This window comes from Pleurodeles waltl, chromosome 1_1 (genome assembly GCF_031143425.1).
Source record: "Pleurodeles waltl isolate 20211129_DDA chromosome 1_1, aPleWal1.hap1.20221129, whole genome shotgun sequence".
In the NCBI taxonomy this organism is placed as follows: Eukaryota; Metazoa; Chordata; class Amphibia; order Caudata; family Salamandridae; genus Pleurodeles; species Pleurodeles waltl.
Genome location: NC_090436.1, coordinates 449,036,761 through 449,063,826, shown reverse-complemented (window position 1 = coordinate 449,063,826; position 27,066 = coordinate 449,036,761). Strand labels below are relative to the sequence as shown.

The 27,066-nt window shown below is 45.0% G+C and overlaps 1 protein-coding gene across 5 annotated transcripts in view; it reads right to left on the bottom strand.

Moving 5' to 3' along the window:
- ATG10 (autophagy related 10) overlaps positions 1-27,066 on the bottom strand; it is a 718,554-nt gene that overhangs the window by 59,356 nt on the left and 632,132 nt on the right. The gene's annotated exons all lie outside the window — the stretch shown is intronic.

Here is a 27,066-nt window from a genome sequence, read left to right as displayed (position 1 = left end):
CATTATTGGAATCTGGGGGACATCCCACCCCCCCACTGAGTCTCTAATGGAAGGCAGGGGCCCTGGTTTGAACACTGTTGAATATTCGAACCGCATAACAATACACAAAAATATAAAAACAAACATTCATCAAACACATACACAAATTATAACACATTTTATTTAATTTGTAAACAAATATAAGTAAAAACTAAAATAAAATAAAAAAATCAATTCAATAGGAAGGTTGGAGCTTTTCAAAATGTAATTGAAGCCTCACATCGTACATACAATATTCTGTCAGATGCACGTGCACTGTGGATATAAATTTAATTTTTAGCCTCTAATTTCAAATTCCTTGACATTTACAGTACATTTCAAAATGTTCAATTGCACATGTAGCCACTTTATTTATATACACTTTATTAATCTGTTAATATTATTTAATTTTCTAAGCAGTAGCGGATTCCCTTGAGGTGGCTTTACGGACCCCCATCTGTGCTAACCTTTCCAAAACCTATGCAGATGCATTAAGACAACAAACTGCAGTCACAGAAACTTTGAGATGAGTCGAGACATGAGGCTCCCCACACTTCATGTGATACAAAGAAACAAGACAACAACTACGCCGTGACTACAACTGCACAACTGTCACAGACGTGCAAATCTTGCAACCTCCTCTGACAAGAGGTCATACCACCACATGCCTGCACACTCACAGTAACCCCATACATCATGTATGCACACAGGACATGTATTCATGAAAGCCCAGTCAGGCAATAGCCTGTGCACTGACCTCACATGCTTCCTTTGACAAAGGTTTTTGCTGTCATACTTACATCTACATATTCAAGGCACACCAAAAATGGAAAGTTTAACCTGTATCTCCTCAACTCAAAATTCAATTACCAGGCTTCAAAATAAAACCTCTCATCACAACTACACTCATACACAATGTCCCAGACATCACATTACTAAACCAAATAGCACAAAACACTCTTACACATTTTCCATCTTCCAAAAGCAACATACACATCCCCACAAGGAACACACACTGTACCACACACTCATACACATTAGAGTGCCAGCCAGCACTCCAACACACCCAGCACCCAGTCATACTAGGTGGCTAGACCAACATGTTCATGAGCCACTCTGAAGAAAGCACTTAATATACACCCAGTACCATTTCCTCAGAAAAATGCACCAGAAAAGGCTGGGACGTCTTCTTACTATCATGGTGACAGCATCCAGTAGATGCATACTGAAACACAATTGCCCCAGCAGAATAATCAACCAGTAAAGCAGTCCAGCAATACACACCACATCAACAAATACAAACAAGCACTGGCAAAGCCAGTAGGTCTCGTCTATGCAAGAGCGATTGGCTTTGCAATTGTGTTTTAGCCATCTTGTACACCAGCATGGCTAAAAGTTAGTAACGTAAAGGAGAGTGGTGTAATTGTCAGAGTGGAATGGTGAAGAGTGGAAATGAGTGTTGTAGAGTGGAGTGGCAGAGTGTTGTGTACTGGAGTGACATAGGCCCTCATTACAACCCAGGCGTCAGTGTTAAAGCAGCGTTAATATCGCCAAAAGGCAGACGGTAAAATAAAATGAGATTATATCCCTGGCGGTAACCGCCATCAAAGACCGCCACCTTAGCACGCCGACCGCCAGGGTGGTAACGGCCACTGGGCTGGAGACTTCGGTCTCCAGCCCGGCAGTCGTCACAATCCCACCCTCAGGATTACGACCCGGCAGACCACCATGGTTTTCGTGCCAAACTTACTGCCACGAAAACCACGGCGGTAGGCACTGTCAGTTCCAGGGAATCCCTTCCCTGGCACTGATGGGGGACTCACCCGCCCCCTCCCCCGAGTCCTCCCCCACCTTCCCTCTCCCTGTACATATACACACCGCACGCGCACCCATATACACACATACACACACGCATGCCACCCACACATGCACACATACATACATACCCACACACCAACATACCTTGTCTCACACATGCATTCCCAACACACAACACTCACAATCACTCATTCATGCATGCATTCAATGCGACTCACAACCGCATGCACGCATTCCAAAACATACACACCTCACATACACACAACATACCCCACCCCCCTCTCCGGTCGGAGAACCCGACTTACCTGCTTGCAGGGGGTCCTCCGGCTGGAGACGGTCTGCGGTGCTGCTGTCAGCAGCAGCATCAGCCAGCAAAACACCGCCAGGCCGTATCATTGGTCATGATATGGTCAGCAGTGTTTTGCTGGCGTGGCGGTGTTGCTGTCAGCAGCGCCGCCTTACCGCCGTCTGCTGCCATGACCGTCGGCGGTGTTCCGCCGGCATTCTGGCAGTATACCGTTGGCGCTCATGATACACGTAGACGGCTGGTAGCCACGGCAGCAGTATGTTGGCGGCCATCACCGTGGCAGTAGGCACTAGTTACCTCCAATGTTGTAATGAGGGCCATAGTGTGGAGTCTCATAGAGTGGCATGCACTGGTGTGGCATAGAGTACAGTGAACTGGTGTCAAGTGCATTGACGAAGAGTGCAATGGCATAGATTACAGTGGTGCATAGCAGAGAGCAGTGGTGGAGAGTGCAGTGGTGCAAAGTGCAGTGATAGAGTAGAGTGGCACAGAGTAGAGTGGTGTAGAGTAGAGTGGCATAGGTTGCAGCATCTTTGAATGCACTGGCGTACAGTAGACTGGCATAGAGTGGAGTGGCGTAGAATTGAGCGATACAGAGGGTAGCGATGCAGAACAGAATTGAGTGGCATAGAGTGTTGTAGAGTAGCACAGAGTGGTGCAGAGTAGAGGATTATGCTGTATAGTGCAGTGGCAAAGAGTACACTGGTGAAGAGTGAAGTAGCATAGAGTGGAGTAGTGCAGAGTAGAGTGGCAGAGAGTGCAGTGTTGCAGAGTAAAGTTTCAGAGTGCAGGGGTGTGGAGTAGCCTTGAAACCCTACGGGTGACTAGCCGTGCTTTAGAAATCACTGATTGAATGATTGATTAAGTAGTGTGGCGTAGGGAGCAGTGGCGCAGAGTACAGTGCAGAGTGCAGTGACTGAGTGCCGTTATGTAGAGGGCATTGGTGGAGAGTGCAGTGGTTAAAAATAGAGTGGTATGGAGTGCGGTGGCATAGAGTAGATTGTTTCAGACTAGAGCATAGGTACTCACAAACATTTTCCCAGGGGCCAAAAAGTGTGGTATGTGATGAAACCAAGGGCCGCATTAATGCCAGCAGTGTGGAGGTCGAGGGGCGGTAAGGTGGGTGTAAGGGACATGAAGCAGGTACATCTAGTGGCTGCATTGCATAATGTGAAACCATAAAAACCTGGATAAATTTTGGCTTCTCCACTTGCTCAAATTGTGTGATCCTAGGCAGTTGTTTTATTTCACTTTCTCTCATTTATCTACATTATCACATATAAGAGGACCACAAAATACATTACTTCAAAAAGGAGTGCTGTTCAAACCATTCCCCTGTCTTTGGTTTAATAAATTACAATGTTATTTATATAGGACAGCAACCCAGGCCATCCAAAGGATGTACACAAATAACCTGACTCTTAGTTCACTATTGGCATTGTTGTCGGGCAAAGGGGAAGCATGAATGCCTATAAAATCATGTTGGGAAAATATCACTTTAAACAAATACTTCTCAATGCACTGATATAGTCTGATGCACTAAGATGAAAAGGTTCTGCATGCCAATGAAATACACGTTTTGAATTTTGATGAAAGATGACTTCACAAATGAAGGTCGCCTAAACTTAAATGGCGCACAACACCTTCTTTACTTATTTTCCTTTAGTTTAGTTAACCTATAAAATAATGCATGCCCGTTTATTTAACATATTTGTGAATGTTAGTGCTGAGTTGAGTAAACAGCAGCCTGGTTTTGGTGTTGACCAGGGAGCAGCATGTAAAGATCAGGAAAGCCGTATGTGGCCCTTGGGCCGTACGTTGAGTATCATTGGCCTAGAATGAGGTGGCATAGACTGCAGTTGCATAAAGTGGCATAGAGAGTGGCACAGAATTCAGTGGTGCAGAGTACAATAGAGATTGGCATAGATTGCAGGGGCATAGAGTTGAGTGTTACAGAGTAAAGGCCTGTTTATGTGTTTTACACTGATTAGAAAGTCCCCAGTGGTTTGCTATCTTAATATAGCCTTATGAAATGTGGAAGCTTATGCGAGCGCCATTCAAACTGATTCATAAAGCAGGAATAAAGTTCCTCTTGTGGAACGTAATCCTATTTTTTTGGCATTAACAGTACCTCAAGGAGTCAGTGGAATACAAGCCTTCACTTTAAAAAAGCCATTTCTTCAGAGTAATATTGAGAACTAAAAAAATTAAGCATTGGCAAAGCAATAGGTCTCGCCTATGCAAGAGCTACTGGCTTTGCCAATGTGTTTAAGCCATGTTGTACACCAGAGTGGCTGCAGTTCAGCATGGCTAAAAGTGGGGTGGAGTGTCAGAGTGGAATGGCAAAGAGTGGAGTAGATTGTTGTGGAATAGCATAGAGTGTCATGTATTGGAGATGCACAGAGTGGACTCGCTTAGAGTGGCGTACAGTGCAGTGGCGAAGAGTATGGAAAACTGGTGTAAAATACATTGGCATAGAATGTTGCAGAGTATAATGATGTAGAGTGCAGTGGAGTACAGTGTAGCAACAAAAAATTCAGCGCCATACAGTGCTGCGTTGTAGAATGCAGAGACAGATTAGACTGTTACATGGTAGAGTGCAGTGGCGTGGAGTGGCATATAGTAGAGTAGAGTATAGTGCCGTACAGTGTAATGGCACAGATTAGAGTGGCACAGGGTGCAGAGACATAAGGTGGTGCAGAGCAGAGTGGCGTAAAGAGGTGCAGAGTAAAATATAAAAGCATAGAGTGGAGTGCTGAAGAGCATATTGGAGTGAAGTGATGTAGAGTGGAGTGGCGTAGAGATGAGTGGCATAGAGTGCAGTGCTGCAGAGTACAGTGTTGTAGAGTGCCGTGGTGTAGACTGATGTAGAGTGCATTGGTGTAGAGTAGGTGGTGTTAAGTAGAGAGCAGTGGTGTTGAGGACATTGGTGCAGAGAAGAGTGCACTTGCATAGTGTGCAGTGGCTTGGAATGCAGTGGCCTAGAGTAGAGTGCTACTGAGTAGAGTAGAATGCAGTGGTGTGGAGTTGTGTACAGAGGACTGGTGTAGAGTACACTGGCATAGTGTGTTGCAGAGTGTAGTAGTGTACAGTGCAGTGGCATACAATGTAGAGACAGAATTCAGCGGCACACAGTGCAGTGTCAGAATGCAGTGGCATAGTTTACTGTTGCACAGTAGAGCGCAGTGGTGACAAGTGGAGTGGTGTAGAGTATAGTGGCATAGTGTATAGCGGAGCAGAGTGTAATGGCGCAAATTAAAGTGGCACAGAGTACAGTGGGGTAGGGTGGTGCAGAGTAGAGTGGCATAGAGTGGTGCAGAGTAGCATAGAGTGGAGTGCTGATGAGCGCAGTGGTGCAGAGTCGAATGATGCAGACTACAGTGGAGTGGCAAACAGTGCATTGGCATAAAATGCAGTACTGCAGAGTAGAGTGTCGCAGAGTGCAGTTCTGCAATGTAAAGTGCTGTGGTGTAGAGCAGCGTACTGTGTATTGGCATAGATTGCATTGGTATAGAGTGGTGTAAAGTAGAGTGGTGTTGAGTACAGTGGTGCAGAATAGAATGCAGTGGCATAGATTGCAGTGGCTTAGAATACAGTGGCATAGAGTAAAGTGCTGCAGAGTAGAGTAGAATGCAGAGGTATGGAGTGGCATAGAGTAGACTGTAGTGGTGTAGAGTGCATGGGTGTAGAGTGTTACAGAGTAAGTGATGCAGAGTGCAGTGGCGTAGAGTGGAATGACAGATTTCAGCGGCATAAAACACAGTGTTGTAGAATGCAGTGGCGTAGATAAAAGTGGTGCACAGTAGAGTGCAGTTGTGTGGAGTGGTGCAGAGTAGAGTGCATAGAGCGCAGACGCGTAGAATACAGAGAAGAGAGGCAGAGTGCACAGTGATGCAGAGTGGAGAGAGATAGAGCACATTGGCACAGAGTGCTTTAGTGTATAGCAGAGTGGCACAGAGTTCAGTGGCGGAGAGAGCAGTGTTGTAGAGTGTCAGAGTATAGTGGCTTAGAGCACAGTGGTGCAGAGTAGAGTGCAGTGGTGTATAGTGCAGTTGTTGGGTGTGCACTGGCAGGCTGCAGTAGTGCAGAGTAGAGTGACATAAAGTGGAGTGGCATAGAGTGGAGTACAGTGGCGTAGAGTGCAGGGGCACAGAGTGGAGTGGTGCAGGGAAGAGTGAAGGAGAGGGGAGTGGTGCAGGGTAGAGCGCTGTGCCATACTTAAGAGTGGCATAGAGTGTAATGGCATAAAGTTTGGTGCTGTCGAATGCAGTCGCACAGAGTACAGTAGTGCAAGTAGATGAGTGGCATACCGTAGATTGGCTTAGAATGAGTGCAGGGGTGTACAGCTGAGTGTTACAGAGTAAAATGCATTGCCTTAGAACGTATTGGCACAGAGTGCAGTGGTGTACAGTGGCGTACAGTGCAGTGTTGTAGAGTGGAGTTATACAGAGTAGATTGGTGTGGCCTAGCTTGAAATTATGTAGAGTGCAGAGTGCAGTGGCGTGCAGAGTGCTGTGGCATGGAGTGGTGTAGAGTAGAGTGCAATGGTGTAGAGTGGTGAAGAGTAGAGTACAGTGGAGTGGCGTACAGTGCAGGGGCATAGCTTGGCCAGTGCGACTTGGTAGGTGTGAGCTTCAGATTTTCCATCATCCACGCTGACATATAATTTTAAACTACATTATAGGACATCCATGGTACCTGAGAGGGGTTTAAGAGGCAGTGCAAGGGAGAGAAATGTGGATTGATGAGGGTACCGAGAGAAAACACCATATTTTGTCAAATAACCAACATTTTTGAAGACTTTCAAAACTGAGAGGTGGAGAGAGAATTTTTTTCTGTATGTATGTAAATTGCCCTGGTGAACTCTGACAGACATCACTGAACCCATCTGAAAACACCTGTACCCAACTATGCACCAGAAAATACATTTATTAGGAGGGTGTGACACCCCAAACACTCCACTGAAGCTACACCCCTGATAAATTGGAGTATTCATGGTGTGGCAGCACACTGCTATTACAGACAACACATTTGTAATTGAAATGACCATTACATGTACTATTAAAACTATACAGTGCACAGATGAAAATATGTGGCTATTGTATCACCTAGTGTAATTATTTGTTTTGATCATATTAAAGCATTTGTTTCCAACACACTTCAGAAATAACAAAATATGTGCTTCATTTGTGTACATAATTCTGATATTTTCCTAAATACTTACACAGTTTATTTCAATGTTGTTGTGGGCTAGAATAAACTCTTTCCAACCCTAAATATCCAACAAGATTGTCACATAAATCCTCTCCCTTTGAAGTCAGAGAAAGAAAAGTAAACAAGTGACCTTGGAGGACAGCGCCTGACATTTGACCTCGGTCTTTGAATGTACAGCAAATGTGACTAGATAAGAACAAGATTTACAGGCCTGTTCACAGAAAGGGAGCACTCGGAAGGATATTGTACATAGGGTTTAGGTAAGGAAAGGTATGAACTCAAACTGGACAACCTAAAAGAAATAAAGTCAGCAAATGGAAAGCAAGCACATGTGAGTTACAAACCACAAAGCCAATGGCAAGCAACAGGCGGAATGCATTCCTGGGTCAGCTTTCTGAAAGCTTCCAAGATGCCTTTAGCAAACCAGACAGCTGTGCTGTCTAGTAGGCTGCAATCCAAAGAAGTACTCAACTCACCTACAACACACTCTAACTACATCAAATACTACCATTCAAACATAACAGCGACCACCTCGACTACAAGCTAACTGAATAAAACACACCACAAAACAAGCACAAACGTACTACGCCTCCTGTCCAACCCACCATACAAATCTTCTCATTTATACAGAAAGATGACTGGTAACGGAGCGCACTCACACAAACGTGGCTATCAACATAATGCACTACACATCCCCACATTTTCACTCCAAGGTGTACTTATCATTGCAATCTCTTGTGACACAGTACTTCTCTTCCCCACGCTGCCCCAATGGGGTACTTGCCCATGCCATTTATCATAGCAGGGTACTACGCTTCCCTAGCAAAGCATTCTGCAGAGCACTCCCTTGTGCAACTTCTCATGAAAGGGTACTACAATTCCCTAAATTTGCATAATATGGGTAGTCCCTGCAAACCCCCCTCCCCCCCCAGTTTTCCCCCATAGAAACCTTTATCAACAGGGCATTGCTCTTTCCGCAGTTAGCACAAACACAGATATGTGCATGACACTTGCATCTCTTGCAATGGGGTACTACTGTTCCCCACATCTGCAACATCTGACAATGCATAACCAGCACATATCTACACAGCACACAGGTATATAGATGGGTACTACATTCTCTTCCCCAAACTCCTAACTAGATTCTATAAGGAGATATAAGAATATGCTCACACTGTAGTCCCAAAACAACCTATAGGTGGATAATTTAAACGTTGTATCCTGTCTTGCTGTACTAAGCATTCAGCACACCATCATGATTAACATGAACAGTAGTTCCCAAGCAAAAGAAGTCAAGTTACATGGAAACATTTTAATCCAACACACACATTACCAATAAGATGCATTAGGCTAGGGTTTCCACCTTTCCAAGACAAAAATAGTTGTTTGAGTCTGCAAAGGTACTGAATAGGCTTTTAAACAAAGTTGTTTGTATTAATTTGTAACACAACTTTTCTGCCTTTGTTTACTTCAATTATCAGTCAGGGATGCCTAATGCAGCTCCAGAACACATTTAAAAGTGCTTTCTATTTATATTTGCTGTTGAAATATGTACAGATAAATACCAGATAAGGAGATTTTGCTTATTTTTGTACCAGTGGGACATTAAAATACCGCTGGCAGAAAACTCATCAGGTGGCAGCCCTACACGTGGCACTTCAATACGAAAGAATCACCAACCAAATTTTTCCCTTGCCCAATAAACCTCAAAGTGGGAAATAAGGCACATCACTCTTAACAGAAGTACACAGAATACAATCTCCATGATAGTCAGGCGATGTTTCAACTTCCCATGACCTAAAGACACAGAATACCCTTGAACAACATAATCTCAATTCTATATCCATATCGCTTGGAGATAGTTCTACTTCTCTTTCTTAGTGAACCAGAAGGCCTTGGGTAATTTTTCTTCAACATCTTCAGGCATGTTTCACTCAGACATCAGCTTGCTACCCTCCTTTATTTTTTTTGCTTAAATTTCTTTTTTTTATTTTTTATTGCAAACCCCATAAATTGAAGAAGATACAGCAGTCTATATTACTGTGAGGTGAATAAGCTGATATTCCACATCCTTATCAACACGGACAAAAATTTGGAATGCATATCTTTCATTATCTTGGAGTTGGGAGCAAAAGAGAGCAATACCAAACAACATTGGAATGATTGTCTATAGCAGAATATTACATCCTTTCTTGTTATAATCATAGTCAATGTGTGCAACATCAAGTAACACCGAACAAAACAGTAGCTTTTAAAGCTCTCTGGCTGATGTAGCTAGCAGCCTCCACATGGACAACATTGGTGCAAGTGTTGAGGGGCAATTGCATATGAATAGGTCCCTGTCTAACAATGGGCTGTCAACGGGTGGGATAGAAGAAGGTGAGGTAGTATTTGTCGCGGGAGGTGGGTTCATTTTATCAAACAATTTGAGGACATGTGTCCCATATTATAGTTGTGACATTCCCTCCTCCTCTCCTGCAGTCATGTCATGACGTCAGCTTCCGCCAGGACCCATTTGAGAGTCACCCAGAGCCAGCACTCTATTGTGGGTGGCTAAGAAGCTTTTGTTTCCTGCCCAGGTAGGGCCTGGCCTGGCAGTTCGGGCTGGACTGTTCCCATGGGGAACAGAGTCAAGACTGATTTGAGTATGACTAAGTTCAAACTGGGGTGGCATGGTGAGCAAAAGAACGATGGATTCAACTCAGATCTGGGGGTGAGTGTTTGAAAAGTTTCAGCACTCCGTCCATCATCCTTTTGTGTTGTTTAAGAAGCTTTCCATGCCGTGGCAATTAATCTCTTAAAAAGGACCAGCATCAAATCAACCAACCTCATGTAGTTCTTGGTAGGCTTGGTTCGTTTCGTAATCCCCAGTAGACAGAGAAGAGGGCCTAGAGTGAGCTGGACATCAAATATTGCTGACACATACTCCAGCAGCCTGTTCCAAGCATGCATTAACGGCGGGCACTCCCAGACCACATGAAAGAAATGTAGCATCTGCATGGCCACGTGTAGGGCATGCTGGGGATGTCGTTGGGATAATATTGTGTAGGTGATGTGGTGTAAGGTTGGTTAGGTGCACAAAATTGGATTGGGTGAATTTTAAGCCGGCGTTTCGTGAGATCTGTTTTATTTGTCCCAACACCATGGTCCACTGCTTGACAGTCAGTTCTTCATTCAAGAAAATGTCCCATTTGCCCTTGCTTCGAGTTGAAAACGTATGGCCTTCCTCTTGCAATGCCACATATAGGAATGAGACCACCCATTGGCCTATCCCATGTGCTAGAAAGCAGTGCAACCCCAGGCGTACCGGTGGGTGTCAGTCTGTCCTGATGCCCATAATGTCCCAATCGCCGCTCTGAGTGCAGTGTAAAAGCATGTACCAATTTAAGAGTTTCTGTGATCCCTGGAGGAATATAAGGCCATCATCACTAGAGATCGCCCATATGGGAGAGTCCAGCTGTAGGAAGCTGACCTGGTGTGTGGTGGGAACCTATGGAACTTACACCTTATACCAGGTCCAGATATTCCCTATTAATGGAGTGTAGGCAGTATCTAGAAGCCATGCTCTCTAGAGGTAGCTATGGATGAGCAGCCAAGGCTTATCTAAGACAAGCAAAGCTCATGCAATACCACTGTAGTCACACAGCACTTACACACATGAAAGAAAACACTCAGTGTTACAAAAATAAAGGTACTTTATTTTAGTGACACAATTATCAAAAAGTACTAGAGAGGCAACCCTCCAATATGAGATAAGTAACACACTAGATATGTACACTAGTACACTAGTACAAATAGCAATAGACAATATTGACCCTAGGGGGCCCAAACCATATTCTAAAAAAACGAAATGCTAACACAGGACCCCCACCAAGGTAAGTGGGATGTGTAGAGGGGAGCTGGGGTATTAGGAAACCGCAAAGGTAAGTACCACAGTGCCCCCTCTAGCGACCAGGAAAAAAGGAGTAAATTACTGGATTTTTCCCCAAACCACCTAAAAGTAAGGAAAGGAAGAAAATGCAACACCCAGCCAACACTGCAAGAAACCACCAGTGGATTCCTGAAAGGGAAGACTGTGGAAGAAGGAGGCCAAGTCCAGAAGTCACAGAAGAGTCCAGGGGAAGCAGGAGCTACTACCCACTTAGCTGTGGTTGCAGGAGTTGGTCGACGGTAGGACAAAGATGGTCAGAAATGCAGGCCTGGAGCAGGTGAAGAGTTCCTGAGGGATGCAGTCGACGTCCCACGCCAGATGGATGATTGCAGTCAGTCAGTGGCGTGGAAGAGCCACCAACAATCCTTGGCAAAGGCAGGAGTCGCGGTGAAGCAAAAGTGCAGTTGCCGGGGACCAGCAAGGCCCAGGAGGACTCAATGCATGGGGGGGGGGGAGGGGGGGAGTCCTAGGGGGACCCTTAGCAAGGGAAAAAGTCCACAGCATAAGAGGCAGCCCCCACAGGAGACCCACTGGACAAGGAACCAGGAGTCGCACAGGAGCCCACGCAGCACAACTGGGGAAGGGTCCCATGCCGCAGGAGAAGCACCTAAAGGGCTGTGCGTCGCAGGAAGGAGTGCTGGGAGCTAGGGCTACATGGAGCCTGAAGATCCCTTGGAGGAGATGCCAACAAGCTTCGGTAGCTGCAAGAGATGTGGTGCATAGGAGTACTGTCCTGCGTGGGAAGGCAAGGGCTCACCTCCACCAAAGTTGTACAGCTGACACAGAGGACAAAGGGGACTACTCCGGACCACCACTTGTGATGCAGGATCCACGCAGTTCAGGATGAGAGGAGATCCAAGCAGCCGGTTTTCGTTGCAGTTGGTGCAAGCGCATGAAGGGGATTGACTCCTGCACTCCAAGGGAGATTCCTTCTTCCTTCCTGTGCAGACTGAAGACTTGCCGCCTTCAGAGGATGCATAGCCAGGGAAATGTTGCAGAAACTGGAAGGAGCCTTGGAAGCAATGTTGCAAGCAGAGACTTCATCGTGGTTAAAGATTGTCGGTTCCTGGAGGGTCCAGACGCGGTTCCAGTGGCTAGTAGCCGAAGTAGAGGTTGCAGAGGAGTCCTGCTGGAATCTTGCAAGCCAATTCTGAGGACCCACCAAAGAGAGAGACCCTAAATAGCCCTGAAAGGGGGACTGGTCACTTAGCCAGGTGTCCACCTATCAGGCGGGGGCTCTGACATCACCTGCCTGACCTGGCCACTCAGCTGTTCCCAGAGGTCCCTGCCAACCATGGATTCAAGATGGCAGAACCCAGGGACTCTCTGGCAGAGCTCTGGGCACAGCCCCTGGGGGTGGTGATGGATAGGGGAGTGGTCACTCCCTTTCTATTGTCCGGTTTCGCGCCAGAGCAGGGAGTGGAGGTCCCTGATGCAGTGCAGAATGGTTTATGCACGGAGGGCACAAAATGTGCCCTTCAAAGCATACCAGTGGCTTGGAGAGGATACCCCTCCCAAGCCATGTAACACCTATTTCCAAAAGGAGATTGTGTTAACCCCCTCTCCCAAAGGATACCCTTTGTTCTGTCTTCCTGGGCTTGAGCTGTTCAAGCAGTAGGAGGGCAAAACCTGTCCGAGGGGTGGTAGCAGCTTGGGTTTCACAGAAAACACCAGAAGGCTGGTAGGAGCAATGCCGGTGGTCCCCTAAGGAGCCCCCTGAGTGCATGGAATCATACTTCCAATACTGGCAACGGTATTGGGGTATGATTCCGACATGTTTGATACCAAACATGCCTAGGTTCGGAGTTACCATTATGTAACTGGACGCAGGTAGTGACCTATGTACAGTACACGCATAAAATGTCATCCTTCCACTCATGAAGTCCAGGAAAATGGAGCCGGAGTTTGTAGGGGTACCTCTGCTAGTGCAGGGGTGCCCTCACAAACAGGTACTTGCACCCTGCCCTCTGGGCTAGGAGGGCCTGCCACACGGGTGACTTATAGTGGAATGGTGCAGTGACCTGTTGTGAAGAGGGTGCATGCACCCTTTCAAGCAGGGTGCAATGGCAGGCCTGCAGATATACTTTGCATGTGCTCCCTATGGGTGGCATAATACATGCTGCAGCCCATAGGGCTCCCCTGGTACCCCAATGCCCTGGGTACCTGGATACCATATAAAAGACTTACATTGGGGCACCAATATGCCTAATATGGGATGTAAGTAACCAAGTTACCAAGTTAGAAGGGAGAGGGCATAACGACTGGGGTCCTGGTTAGCAGGATCCCAGTGAACACAGTCAAACACACAACAGGCAAAAAATGGGGGTAACCATGCCAAGAAAGAGGGTACTTTCCTATACCAACGTTCCACCAGTGAGAAGGATCATGAGCGGTTAGTAAATTCCTCATGGTCGGTATGCATCACACGGGCAACTGTGCAACGTAGGGAGACAGTGCACGTCTGGGTTGGATACAGTGGTTTTAGACTAGCTTGGCCACTCAGGCAAGCCTGCCCAAATCTCCAACCAGCCTTCCCGGTGTGAGCAACGATTCTAATATGTCCATATTCCTCAAATCTGAAAGAATTAGGACTCCTTCCATCATCTTATGGCCGGCTAGCCACCGCATAGGCCACTGCAATTGAGCTCCAGGTCTGGGACTACAAGACCCCCTTCCAGCATTGAGCGCTGAAGTATGCCAATTTTGACTCCCTTCCTAACAGGTCCCCAAACCAGTTCCAATTCCAGACTCGTCAGAATCCTGAAAAAGGATCTAGCCGCTATCACTCCATCGACCCCGTATTTTCCTAAAAAAAAACTGGAAATATGCATGGCTATTGTATCTTTGTAGGCCGTGTCCTGTAGTGCTTCTGTGCAGAGTTGACATGTTAGGATAGGAGCCTGTGTCCACCAGAAGGCAATTCTAAGTGGGGTGTGGTCCAAGAGGGTCCTACACAAATATTCACACCAACATATGAGGGGCCTACAGTCTGCGCTAGAAAGGAAGTAATCCAGTTGGGTGTGCACCTGATGGCCCAGAGCATAATAGGAATATTACGCACCTCCAGGGTGTCCCATGCACCTTGTTGGACTGCCTTGACCACCGTCGGAAGTGCCTTGTCACCTGCACACCCGTTGTGCCGAAAATGGGGGTATTGATCAGACAACAGCGGTGTTATGCACACAACTGTAGTCATCCCCCATAACCCAGAGGCCTGAGGGTCCAGCAGCATGGTCAGGGAAAGAGTGTCTAAGAACGTGCCTTGGGTCATATTGGGTGCATAAAGGGACACCATGAAGAAGGGGTATCCATCTAGGGTCCCTTCTAGGACAACATAACAGCCTTCTTTATCAACTAGCACTCTGGATTTGCCAAAGGGCACCTTTAGAGCAACTCAAACAAGAAAGCCCCCTCCTCCCCTGCCTACCTAACCAACCAGCCAGACAGAGAAAAACATTCAAACAATTGTGGAAAACAACTCCCCTATTCCTGGCCTAAGCACCTTCTGGCTCCATACCACAACCCCTTAAACAGTTTAACTGACATGTAACTAATGCCTACAACATAATCATACCCATGCGAACAGTCCGTTGAGAGCGGGTGAAGTGTAAATGTACAGCACATGAAAGTGTCTGTGTGATATTTCTATGGATCAGGCCCGTTTTGGACAGTAGAGCATTCAGGCCCCTGCTGGTGTAGTTTGCTTTAGGGAGAATGGTAGGCCCCATAAAAGTCCAATCTTGTTTGATTATTCACCTCGCCATCTCGAGTGTAACGCGATGCCCATGGTGTGCCCATCTCCAAGCCCTCACCTTAGAACAGTTGCCCTACAAAGCCCCAACAATGTATCCCACATCGAACTATCAGAATAACAGCATTGTAGATAAGGCAAAGAAAAACATATCTTCAGTGGAGTCTTTCACTGTATGGGGTTGACGGCTGGGCATCACTGGGGGAGGTTCAGAAGCACGTCAGTCTCCTCTCCTTCCAGCATGCTTAATGGTCTCAGTTTACCAGTGGAATGTTCATGTCCCTTAATGTACGTGTCTTACAGGGATTTCCCCATTCAGGCCATCATTGGTTGCTTCATAGATCATTGGCAGATCTCGGTGTAATCTGCAGGCCTTGGAGAACATCATCCAGTGATGGCATTGAGTTCCCAGTGTCAGAGTCAGAAGCTGATGGGCTATTTGTAGGACCACCACTAGGTCCCGTGGTGGTCTCGAGGTGATGGGCGTCGTTTTCGCCGCCGGTGTTTAGGCACCAGCCAGTCCCCAGCACCTGCTTCCTCTGCGGGGTCCTACGTGGATCTTTTAGCATGCAGCCAAGTCCATGAATTTTCAGGAGACAAGACCACATGGGTCCTTTTGTTATCAATGACCCTGAGTTTTGCAGGGAAGAGCACTGCACATTTAAAGTTCAATTTGTACATGCTCTGCTTAACTTTCTGGTAAGAGCTTTGTTGCATTGCACGTCCAATGTGAAGTCAGGGTAGGCTGTTATAAGAGTATTTTCAAAATGCCTGGGGCCCTTGCTCGGAACTGCTGAAGTAGTAAGTCATGGCCCCGATAATTAAGCAGATGCGCTATAATGGGTCATGCCAGGCGTACAGTGTGCCCTTTCTATGGATACAAATTTTGGTACCTTGTCCGCCAACACTGTCTTCATCAGCCATACCTATAAAAAAACTGTGGGTTCATCCTAGCAACCACAGACTCTGTTTCATCCACCCTTTCTGACAGTTTGCGGTGGTTCGCCCTTAATAAGTTCATATCGAGGGATACAACATGTATCCGAGGCTCCAGTGAGGTTTGTCGTGTCTGAGATGACTTGTTTGACCTTATCAAGTTGGGTAGAATGAGTGCCTAAGATGGCCTCTAAGAGGCCCAGAGTGTCTACAGTGTGGTATGTGGATGTGGGGGGGGGGGGGAGAACTCACCGTTCTGTGGGGGTAATTTGTTGAGTTTTGGTTTCACCATTTTGATCGTCACGCTGATATGTCTTCCAGGTGCACTGCAGGGTGGACGGAAAGGTCCCTCTTCTAAGCATTAGTCACATGAAGTTAGGGCCCTACATTTCAGGGGTAATCTGAGTAAGTCCAACTAAGCCCATGCAAGGAGGAAATTAGCAAGGCACGGTGAGGGGGGAGGGGAGAGAGGGTTCATCCTCCTTGCAGCAGTTCCATGGCAGGTTCATGAATTGTGCTGGTCCCGGTGTCTAGGCCGCACACCAGGTCTGCCAGGCCATTAATGTTGTCCGGTCATACTCTTAATCGTCAGTGACCATGGCTAGAAGTCATGGGTGGGGTTCCGATGCATGTTCCAGCAGGGTCTGCAATGGATGCACTGAGGTTGTGCAGGATTTTTTATGGGCTGGCCGCGGAGCTTGTTATTAGGCGTCCGATGTGGCCGCCATCTAGACCACGCCCCAGCTGCCCTCCTTAATTATGTCAATGTCTACATAGCAAGCTCCGACTCTCTGTTGCTGATGCCTAGAATCCAAGACATTAGTGATGCTCTCTCATGAAAAAGTTGCCCTACTATTCCTCAAACACCACACCTGCTTTTAACAGCACTGACTGACTCACACCTGAGAGGAAGTCTCCGTTAACCTTGTGCTACACACTCTTCCAAATCCTTAACCACAGAGCTAGCAGAAGCTGTGTGATCTCCTCTGGTCACTTTGCTCTGTGTGACATAAAATATGCTTAATGCACGCTGGACCCTCTAAAGGCATGGCATAGTCTGTGCCACAGTCAACCTAATTAAGAATTAATTCTACACATTCAGCTATGATACCCATTAAGTCACTGTTGAATGTATTACTGTGTGAAACACCATAGGTCCTTTTGAGAACTTGTTGCCCGAATGTTAAAGTTAGAGAACATACAATAGTTTGCAGCCAGTCAACCAGGAAGTAAGTTATTTGTTCCGCGTTAGGTCCTTAGGTTACAGTCACAGCAGTTTGGTCGTGTTAGGCCTCCACTTTTGATCAAACTGTCCCTATCTCCTAGCTTCCACTCCACACACACACACACCATCATTCACTCTCAGCACCAGCTCAGACTTCACAGGGAATGGGGACACACGGGATACTCTAAGTGGGGTTTGATGTTCCTTGTCCCCGCTTCCTTCCACAGGCTATAATGCTTCCCTGTAGAGTGAATTCCTCGAGTACTGATGAGCACTGGGCAGCTGTATTTTCAAAATGGTGTCTGCGATCTTCGTCTTGAAGGCTTGTCAGAGAGTGGAAGCAGGTGATACTAGAAGAAATGAAAATACCAGATAAACACCTAATTGCATGAATTGTACGAGCCTGTATGTCGCGCTCCGTCTGCAGAAATCTGCGAAACTTTGTTTACGGGACCGGGCTCCGATAAAATACTTTCACTTTTTTAAGCCTCCTTTGGCGATTTACGTGAAAATTGTTGGCTCTAGGATCCAGCCACTAACACATGGTTCCTTGGATTAATCTACAACAGAGGCCTTTGTGGGCCTGCTGCTGACATCTCCGTGCAGTTTGCTGTCCTTGTGGCCGATTACAATAAGTGTACTTTGCGGGTGAATACAACTGACATCACTACTAGTGTATCATTATATTTTTATGGTGCTGCAAAGCTCCTGGACTAAGACAGCAAACAAGTTGCGCCCCCATGCGGCTGCTACTGCAAGGCGACCCTACCTCTCATTCAGTGGCTCTGGTTGTGCTCTGATATCCTAATGGGTTACTGCCCCTGCAACCAGCAGACCACCCTGCTGAAGCAATTATAAACAGTGATTTTGACAGATTTGAGAAGCTCCAAAAGCATGGCACCGGGTGCAGTAATAAAACAAATAATCCAATGCACACTAGAATGCGTTGTGGATTTTTCAAGGGTATGCAGCTCTTTATAAGTTCCACATTACAGTGTGAGACATACATGCCCTTGTAGTCTTATAATCCACCGTAGGTATAATCGGAGTTTTTTTGCCCTTTACACAAATGGACACAGGGTGCAGACTAATTGCGCTACTGAGATGCAGAGAAGGTGCTTTCTCGCCGAGCAAAGAGCACCGAGAAGCATTTTCTGTTAAACCAATTGGTTGGAATTATGGGAATATTATCCATCGCTGACCTGGCTGGAGCAATCATGAGCCGAGACTTAGCATCGAACTGCGCAGCAGCCATAGGCAGTTACAATGGCCGCTTTACAGAGGTTCAGACTGTTCTTAGATGAGCACAGAAGGGGCTCAGACGGGGTCCGCAGCGCAAGCAGTCACAGGATATGCGGAAGCGACCCTCTTTGTATGGAAAGACTGACCTTGCTCACTCGTGCCTCCATTCCTGCTCTGCTATCGCCAAAACAAAACTGCCATAATGAAAAGGAAATGTTCTCCATCCTCAGGCCCATCACTGTGCCTGGGATTGCTGAACAGATACTACAAGGACAGGCTACGTGAAACACCGTACAAATAATTAAAAAAAATGAGATCAACGTGTCTGTGGTCTTCTTTTTTTCGTAATTTATGCAATCAGACAAAATTACAGGGGTGCGCCCAACCTCAGCGTTAGTCTCTTGAACCAAAGAGCTGTGGAGGCCAGAGAAAGGAAAGAAGGCAGGACTAGAGGGGAGAGGTGTGAACGAGAACAGGGAAGAAGGGAGAGAGGACATCCACTCAAATACAGCGGGGTGAGAAGGCAGACAGGGTGTGAAGGAGAGAGAGGGAGATGGGATGTTAGGAGAATGAAGCAGGAATGGAGAGGAGAAAAAAAAACATACGAGAAGGAGTAGAGAGAAAAGCAAGAGGGGAAGAGGTTAAATGGAGACAGAGCTGATAAGGACTAAAGTATAGACAGAAAAGAGCTATGGTAGAGCATAAGGGGCGCAGGAATGGATAGAAGGGCATGGATGGAAGGGTCAAAGAGTGAACAGAATGAAGATGAGGGGTAAAACAATAGTGGGAGAGAGGTGACAGACTAGAGAAGCTCAGAGGAAAGAGAAGGGTTACACAGGAGTGAGGCTAGACTGTGGAGCAAGGATAGAGTAGAGTTGCATGGGTTGCAGCTGTGGCCATTAGGCCTCATCGCCTCCATGAATTAATTAACAGTGGCCCCAACATCAGGCAATGTCCCGATGGCTTCTGAAGACACAGAGAAGCATGGGACTCTTACTGCAGATCGTAGAATGCATTGAGGCTCTCGGTTAGACTAAATACTACAAAACATCAAGAGTGCACTACATGGGTGTAGGGGGCCTCTATTATTGGGGATATGCTTAGTATGAGGGAAGCTTGCTTGTCTGCTTCGGACATCAGTCTCTTATGTTGCCAAAGGGCCGAAACAGACAATAGAACTGTGGAAAACAACTGCTGGCAGAACGTATCCTACACAAATACATGTTTTTACTGAGATGTTAGCTGCTCTTAGAAGGGGTTCCTACTTTTAGGTGTATGCGGTTATGTCTAGGTGAAATACTGCACACCGTGCTACAGCTCTATCTATATGTTACCCTAAAATGCAAAGTTTTTAATGACGAACAGTGTGCTGCAAAATCCACCATTTGAATCCGTTTTGTTTCAAAATGTTCTTGTGTGGGGGGGGGGGAATATCCCTATACACCTCTATTTCAGTTTCGGTCATTCAGACATTTTCATTAGGTCTACACTTTTCACCCCACCACATTTAAAATCCACCAGCCGTCCCTGCTGACCAATAGAATTGGTCAATGAGCATTGATGCTCACCTCTAACAAACGCAGGCGATCTGCAGGTCAGGAGTTCGAATCTCAGTATGGCCAACTAATCCTTCAGTGGACAGTAAATAAAGTATCATTAAAGAGGGTCAGATAGCATCTGTATAAAAACAAGTTATTACTATAAAGATGTATAAAGGGGGCAAATGGATAAGAGCATGTTTATACCCACAATCATATATGGGGTGAACAATCCTTATTGTTCACCCAATATTACAAGACATTAAAAAGTCATGACTGATCTCAAGCCATTCCCTGATTTGAAAAAAAACTCACAGCGCAGTAGCGAGGCGTAACTGTGAAAATGAACTCGCTTGGAGCTCAATTTATTTTACATTCATATAAACAAGAGAGGTGAGGTAGTCTAAGTGGAGTCTAAGTTAGAAAGAGAACACTTCACTGAAAGATTTTTGCTGAATTGACGTAAATTGCAATAGTAGCGTGTCAATCATCTGGCCTATCCCTCTCACCAGGTGAATTAGTCGTCACTGTGCTCTGCATGGTGCCCTTCCATGCAGCTGCAGCTTCTTTAGGTCTCCACTCAGCAGGGCTGCTGCTGGGACGGGACGGGAAATGAATAAAAGAAGACAAGAACACCAGTAAATAGGAAAAAGCCCCAGAACCCTTGGATCCTTCTGGTACTTCTCCCAAAATGCTTCCTGACTGAGAAACATTTGCATATGAAGAACAACAGAATAGTTACGTAAAACAGAAATGTAACTCGTGACAATTTATAGATAATTAGAGAAAGGAGTACTGTACAGTTAACCTTAAATTTAAATATCAAGCTTTATTAATGTTATCGAAAATTAACACAAACATAATAAAGAGTTCCTAATTTTTTTTAATGCTGCGGTCGCATTATCTGGAAGGTTTTGTTCCTGCCCTCGACACAATATATATTAACATTGGATAGTTTAAGATCCAAAGCTTTGCGAACAACATTTGCCTTTTTCGTTTTATTTTAACTTGTACACACATAGTAATTAAAGACAAGTTTTTGAGGGAATGCTGCCATCTTCTGCTTCACTAGAGAACTGTTGGAAATTTGCTCAATAATGAAATTGGCACAAAATTTTGCGGTCACAAAGACACACTTTGTCACTTAAGAATAGCTATTTGTTATGTACTAAACCTATTTGGTAACAGGTTACCAAATTCCACAATGGGCGTATAAATACATGTCAAATACCTACTTGGAAGGGGCATGTTTAAGGCGCTCCTTCCAAAAAGTGATTCATTGAGGGATGCATCCAAGTTTTGTGATTCTGTAATCAGTCACAAAATATTGAAAAGTTGCCGACTTCTGAGTCCCCTTTGTGATTGTAAAGAAAAAAAATAACAATAATTGTTGGGGGGTAGGCAGTGGTTTAGAACTCTCAAACGTTAAAAAGAAAACTTTTCTTTCTACATGTAGTCCTGTTTCCTTTAAAAAAAAAATGGGTTGCGTTAAAAGTTTACTTTATTAAAATGTGATCAAAGACGGTAGTCTGTAAATCCCCGCTGGCCTACCATACCTGTGATGGCATCCAATCATAGTGGGTTGCAACACGCAACCTCCCTCATGAATATTGATGAGGTAGGTCGGAGTGCGACCTACTAAATTTGGAATTCTGTGAACCAACCGAAGTTAGCTCTATTTTGGGACAATTTTGAATGAAAAAGAAGTCCATTCCAGAGAATCGGGAGGTGGGTGGACGGTGAAGATTCAGCAATTAGACACAGTATAGACCAGTAAGAGTGCTAGCTAAGTATTTTATTGCTCTACTGGATAGGTATAACGGAAGATTCATCACAAAAATAAATACCAAAGCAATACCTCTCCTGGTGGTAGGTTTGTGGAAATCGAAGACTTTGGCTGCCCGTATAATGACCATGGTGAATGAAGCAGACTGCCAGTAGAGTAAGGGGAGTTAGAGTACAAGCCCTGTGTCATTGGAAGTGTCAAGCCCACTGTTTTCTTTGTAGATAATATAAAAATTGTCATAATCATATGTGTGGTCAAAATTCATCCCCATCTGCACCATGATCACCAGACCTGGTTGGTTCTGGTCAGAGCCCCATATGAACAGTTGTTGGAGCAAAGGGTGGCGTTGCTCCTAGGCAATGGTACAGTCTTATCAGAGTCGCAGTATATGGGTCTACGGTTGTAGGAAATAAGCTCTAGTGTAGCTTCGGTCATGATCAAGGTGGATTTGGTTCAGAGTAGGACAGAATAATGGGACTGATGTCCTTCTCAGGCATCTGGGCCAGCATCAAGGCAGCAGCAGCCGGCAGGAATAACTGTGTTGGACAAGAGGTCGGCTCTAGAGTTAAAGCAGAATCCAAAATGGGTTCTGGAGGCACAGTTGGAGTGGATGATCAGATCCACCCGGGGGGGAGGGTTAGCTCAACTGGAGGCACCAGCAGATCCATGGGGAACTAAATCTATTGCGGCATTGCCGATAGGCCCGGAATTTCAGGGGGCATCAGAATCAGCTATGGCATCGATTGGGGACCAGAAATGAGAACATTGACTTCCTCATGTCTTCTGAAGGAGAATGGCGAGGCTGAGACCAGGCCCGCTTGGACTTCGTGCATTTCCTTTTAGCCTTTGACTTACCTGAAGACTTGAACCATGATCATACTTTTTGAAGGAATTCTCCAGAGAATTGGAACTGATCCATGTCCTTGGCTTATAGCGGGAGCGACCCTTATGCGACTTTCTGCGAGGCCCAGAGGCATGCAGCTTGGCTTTGCGTTCCTGGATTGCCTTCCAGTGCATTGTGGCACATTCTTTGCACGATTTGGAGTTGTAGCCTGACCCCAAACACCACCCAAGCACAACCCAAATACGTGTGGGCATCTGTCACAGATATTTGTTTGCAACAGCCCTTACAAGGCTTACAAGTTCAATAGAATATAATTAACTTGTAATAAGGTGTATGGGATGTCCATGCATTTTGTGACAGAGTAACCAGCTAGACTCTAAATAAGGCCTTATGACTTAGCAATAGCCAATACCTTTAGATTTTACTTAAATAGTATATACAATACACTTGATTAAAGGGTCCTTCTGCCACCTCTTTTCACCCAGTGGTGTTTTGTTCTGTCATTCCAATTTTGCTTCCACTCCCTACAGCACACAGCGTGGGGAAATGGGTCAGCCTGCTTAGGTCTCTGGTTGATGTCACTTTGAGTGACTGCATTTTGCTCTTTCACAAGGTGCACATCCACACACAATCAGTTCCCTTTAGTGGTAGTGTTGCCTGATAGAATGATACATTTGAAGTGACCACAGGCTACATTCCAGCTTTATCAGTTCTTATTTCCTTCCAACGCTGTTGTAAATTCCTTTTGAAGTGGACTGCTGCCATTTCACTACATACCCTTCTGTGTTCCTGGACTCAGTTTCACCAAATGTTCTTTGATAAACACTGTCCAGGAAGAACACCAAACTTTGTCATGTTTAATTTGCAGCACACTTTTAACAGTTTTATGTAAACATAGGTGGTGTGTATTTTGGGATTTAGTATCCTATAATTTTAACCCTATTTCCTTCCTTCCTTCTTTCCTTTTTATTTTCTTCTTTTTGAGGTTAAACCCTCCTCAAGCAGCCACCACAATTTATGTCAGGGTAGAACACAGGAAAGCCCCAAATTAACTTGTACTTAACCCTTGGCTTGGCCCAAAACAGTCAGATTTAACTAAGAGGTAATGTGTAAAGTATTTATGCAGCACTTCAGACAGTAATAAAGTGAAAACAATAAAACAAATAACCCAAATATAGTAAAATGTAATACATTGAGACCAAAACAACAAAAATCCAGTCGATAGAACCGGAGATATGCAATATAAAATTTTTAAGTGAAAACAGGGTCTTTAAAACAAAGCGCCAACTGTGGCTTTCCAGCTGCGCCAGACCGGAACAAAGTTCAAGTTCAGGCCAACCGCGATGGGGTGCGGGCCAGATACAGGGACTACGTTAGGCCCACTAAACAACATACGTTAAATTGTGGTGGAGCATCGCAAGATCCCACGTCGAGGATACATTGCTCAGCCGGGGTTCTGAAAAGCTGCTAGGCTGCAATGCTTTTGATGCAAAGTCCTGCGTCGAAGATGTGTCACACACAGGTGGTTCTGAAGAAGTAGCAGTGCTGCAATGCGGAGTCTTGAGTCATTGTCAAGGATGACTTCAATTATAGTTATGGGACACGAAGACTTGCATCGAGCATGCATTGCGCAGCAGTGGTTCTGAGGAGACTATGGGCTGCGATGCAAGGTTCGGCGTCAGGGATGTCATGCTGCAACTGTTCCCAAGCAAAGCTGTGAGGAGATGTGTTGCAATGCATCACTTCTGCCCACAGGACCACAGCTAGGCTGGCAGAGCATCTTCAGGCCTACTTCCAAGGGTCCCGGACTCAGGTGGCACCACTTGGGGGGGAAGGACTCACAGCAGTCAGAGTCCAAGTGCTGGGTTGAAGGTAGTTGGAGCCTTTTCTGTCCATGAGAATCTGATCAGGAGACTAGGAAACTAGCCTTTGGAGTCACTCTGGGGCTTCTGAAACCGAGATGCAGATCTATTCCTTTCACTCAGGTAGCAGGGCAGCTGAGTAGCAGTCCTTCTCGCAGAGCAGCACATCAGTCCTTCTGAGTCGTCCACTGGTATGTCGTCCAGGTGTACTGAAGAGTTGGGCCTAGTGTCCATTATGTATACCTGATGTCCAGTTTAAAGTAGGAGAAGAATCTGGAGGTTTCCACCCCCTAGAGGTGTTTGGAATTTCATGCCTCCCTATCATGCACCAATTCGTCTGGGATCACAAAAGACTCATGTCAAAACCCTCTGTGAGTATGCTAGGCAGACTCTTTGTGATGTGCAAGAGTGGTAGGTGACAGCTCCTCCCCTTCATCAAGTCAGAGCTAGCCCACCGTCCCAGCACCTATTCCAACCTTTTCTTACTGTCTGGGAGCAATGCACAAAGGCCAACTGCCAGCCTCACCTAGTCTTGTGACCCAGGATACAGGCTGCAGGCACCAAATGGTTAGGACAAGAAAATGCTAACTTTCTAAAAGTGGCATTTTCAAAACTGTGACTTAAAATCAGACTTTTCCATTAAAGATGTTTTTAAATTATAATTCTTTAGATACTAAATTCAATATTCCCACCCGCTGCTAATTTAAAGCTATCACTTATTAGATGTAATAAGGGAAGCCCATGTTATCCTATGGTAGAGGTAGGTCTCTCAGTAGTGAAAAACTGATTTATGAGTTTTTCACTATCAGGACATGTACAACGTAAAATTACACATCCAACTTTTTAAATACACTGTACCCAGCCCTCTGGGCTGTGAAGGGCCTACCCTAGGGGTTGATTATTTGTATTAAAAGGGAAGATTTTGGCCTGGCAAGAAGTTTATCTTGCCAGCGGACTGAGACATGGTTAAAGGGCTAACTAAGTGTGTGGCACAGTAAGTGCTACAAGATTTGGGTACAGGTGGTACCACTTTAATTGTGACTTACAAATAAATTAAATAGGCCAATTGGGTGCAAGCCAATTTCACTATGTTTGAAGGAGAAAGCATAAACACTTTAGCACTGGTTAGCAGTGGTACAATGCACAGAGTCCTAAGGCCAACAAAAATTAGATCAGCAAAAATGGATGAATAAGGCTAAAAGTCTGGGGGAAGACCACCTTATGGTAGACAGGTGTAACATCTCCTTTCTTGATTCCTTGCATTCTTTCTTTCTTTTTTTGCTTCTCTTTTTTTATCCTTTTTTCTTTCTTGCCTTTTGTTTTTCTTATTTCCTTCTTTACTTCCTTCTTTTTTCTGTTTTGTCAATCTCCCTTTATTTACTTTCGTTCCTCTTCCCTTCATCTTTTTATTTCCTTATTTCTTTCCTTCTTTTTCTGTTTTGCCTTCTTCCTCTTTCCTTTACTTTCTTTCTGTTTTTTCTTTTTTTTGCTTTTAATTTTCTTTTTCCTTCATTCCCACGTTTTCTTTTCTTTCGTTTCTTTGCTTTTTGCCTTCTTTCATTCTTTCCTCCCTTCTCTTTTTGCCCTCTTTACTTTTCTTGTTCCTTCTGTCTTTCTTTATTGACTTCATTCCTTTTTGCAACTTTATTTCTTACACTCTTTACTTACATTCTTTTCTTTTTTGCCACATTTCCTTGATTCTTTCCTTTCTTTCTCTTTTGTCTTCATTCTTTCTTAATTCCTTCTTTCCTTTTTTGCATCTACATTTCTCACCTTCCTTGCTTTTTCCCATTTCTTTTCTTCTTTCTTTCTTGTTTGCCTTTTCCTTATTTTTCCTTTTCCCATCTTTCCTACCTTTTTTCTTTTTATCTCATTTCTTGACGTTTTTCCTTTTTCTTTCCCTCTTTCTGTCTGCCTTCCTTCCTTTATTCTTTCTTTTAGCAGTTTTCCTGATTTCTTGCCTTCTTTTTATTTTGCCTTTTCTTTCATTCTTTCCTTTTTTATTTTTTCTTCTTTACTCCCTTGTTTGTTTTTTCTTTTCTTCTTTCTTTTGCACCTTCTTTCTTTATTTCTATCCTTCAATCTTACTTTCTAACTTCTTTCCTCCCTTATTTCTTTCATTTTTTGCCTTTCTTTTTTGCACCTTTTCCTTCTTTCTTGCCTCCTTTCTTTCTTGCTTGCTTTATTTCCTTTTTCTTTATGTTTGCCTTCTTCCCTCCTTATTCATTTCCTTCCCTTTTGCCTCCCTCCAGTGTTCCTTTCCCTTTTGCTTTCATTTATTGCCCTTCTTCCTTCAGTGTTTGCCTGCCTTTCTTTTTTTACTTTCTTCCCTTTCTCTCTTCGTTCTTCCTTGCCTTCTTCCTCAAAGGTGATGCTAGCAGCCAATGCAAGGCCTATGGCTATTATAGGTCTGTGTCAGCCACAGCCTTTTGATTTTACAAAAGGTTATATGTGACATAATTTCTTATAAGGGTTTTCAGCCAGACTTCATCCATTAGTCTGTGACTGTGTCATTCACATTTTTCTTTCACCCACTTCATCATGCATCAAGTGTCAATGTTAACCCGCCTCAGCCATTGAATGACTTCACTATG